Below are 2,255 nucleotides of genomic sequence, written 5' to 3'. Positions count from 1 at the left end.
CGGTTTTGTGCAAATGCAGTCTGTTCCCCACGCTTGACAGTGAAGGGCAACTCAGGGTGCAGGTAGACCTTCACTGGTTCCCAGCCATGGCCTGTGACAGACAGCAAGCTGCCACCAACAGTTTGACTAGAACTCACCACCCTCCCCCCCTCCACCCCCTCCCCACACACACTCCCCAGGGGCTGCTGGCCTCACCTGTTTGGTTCTTCCCCTGAGGTCCTTGTCAGCTGGCCTCACTGTCCTTTCTCTGAAAGTCCCAGAACAGGGACCTTGGAGTGGAGGACATGGGAGGGTCCTCCATTCATTCACACCATGGCTTCTAAAGCTCACCCTGCCCCATGCCTTCCTGTCTTCCTCTGGTCTGGGTGGGGATCCTCACTTTCTTCCACCTCGGAGCCAATGACTTGCCACCTCGCCTCTGCCACCGCCACCAGGGCACGTTCCCCAGACTGAAGACTGCTTTGTCTCTTTCTCTTTGTTTGAGTGTCTGTGTCCCAAAGGAATGATATCCATCCTAAAGTCCTTGCCGGCTTTCTCCCAGAGGGCTCGAGGATTCTCATGTAAATGAGTCTGACATTTGACCTGTCCTGCTAGGTCAAAGTTCCCAGTGGGTAAGCAGGCCAACTTCCTCCACACTCTCTGCTCGGAGTTGGAGAAGGAGACATTTTCACAGACTGCTTCATTTTCCCTGAGCCCCGTCACGCACTCTCAGACTGACACAGTTATGTCGTAACCCACAAAGCTAAGCAATTGTACCGTGTGTCTAGAAGAATTGAGAAAGATTTTCGATTGCCCTCAAAAGGTCGTGAAGAGATAACAAATGAGTTTCTCTTTATAGCTCCTCACACCTGTTCTCTCCCCGAGGCAGAGAGGACCCTGATTCATCATGGCAAGTGGTCAACAGGAATTGGGAACAGCCTCTCTCTGGTCTCAGCCTCACACTCCGTCTGGGAGACAGGGCTGCTGAGAGCGAGCAGCTGAGATTAGAATGCTGGGAATAAGAACTTCTCCTGAATCTAAACTCACAGGTTTCTTAATTTTACAACACAATATTTTTGATAAAAATCAACAGAAAAGAGCCAGCGGACAGCTAATAACCCCCAGGCCTAAGTTCACACCAACTGTGTTCCGTGCTACAGAACCTACAATAGTTGACAGGCTATTAGTAAAACTCCAACCTCAGCCCACGGCCATTAGGGTTTCTGAGTATAATGCAGGTGGCACACAAAAAACGAAGCTCAAGATGATTCAGGAAAAGATCGATACCTGCATATATGTGAACATTACATATTAAATAATATTTGATAAATATCAATAAATACTACATAATACTATTACATATTTTGAAATAATATTAAATATATAGAAATTATGCATAATGTACATGCTTCTCCACATTTCTGTTCTTGCTAATAAACCCTCAGCCAGGATCATGAAATCAAGTCCAGGGTTACAATGTAGCAGTCACCTTAGGAGTCAGAGCACAGAGAAGGTCCCCAGATTGGGTTGTTCTCTGGGACTAGGATTTCCTTTTCCCAGGTCAAGTAGCTGCAGAGATTCCTGGGCACTCAGGGACCCTGCCAGGCCTTTCCCTGCCCCAGCGGGGAAGGGGGCTGAGGCCCAGCCCTGAGGGGTGTTGAGAGGGGCGGCAGCAGAGGCAGGAGTAACGCCCATGTCCTGCGGTATAGAGAAGGGAAGGGCAGACCTTGCATTCCAGGGGCCACCTGTGGAGGGGACCTGAGATTCTCAAACCGTGTCCTCTATCTTTTAGCTCAGTCTATTGCGATGAAATGCAGAGTGGGCAGTGGTTTCTGTGACCTTGGCCCCAGTAGCTGGGGTCTGTTATAAAAGCCATGGTTGTCCCACAGATGGGTTAACTTCCAGCCCACAGAACCGCTCGGAACCTCATGGAAGCCTTGCAGAGAATGGCTAATGGTGTTTGGCCGATGGCTGGTGTTTTTGTAGCAAGAATCAGAACAGGCAATAATAAGGATTCAGCATCGACCTGCTCAGCACGGGAGGAGACACAGATGTAAACAGACACACTCCATGCCTGCTGGGCTTGGTACCCGAGTGTTAAGAACCGACAAATTTTTTTTTTTGAGGGGGTGTCCATTTTGGGGGCATTTCGTGCAAGAGCAAATCTAGGGGAGGAATCTGAAGGTGGGTAAGACTGGATGGCATTTGAATTCCATAATTACGACTGGAATTTCTGCAATCGGCTCGAGGCCCCGTTGCCTGCTCTCCCTCCCCCC

Source organism: Pteropus vampyrus, unplaced genomic scaffold (assembly GCF_000151845.1).
Source record: "Pteropus vampyrus isolate Shadow unplaced genomic scaffold, Pvam_2.0 Scaffold272, whole genome shotgun sequence".
NCBI classification, from domain to species: domain Eukaryota; kingdom Metazoa; phylum Chordata; class Mammalia; order Chiroptera; family Pteropodidae; genus Pteropus; species Pteropus vampyrus.
This window is presented reverse-complemented; position numbering follows the sequence as displayed.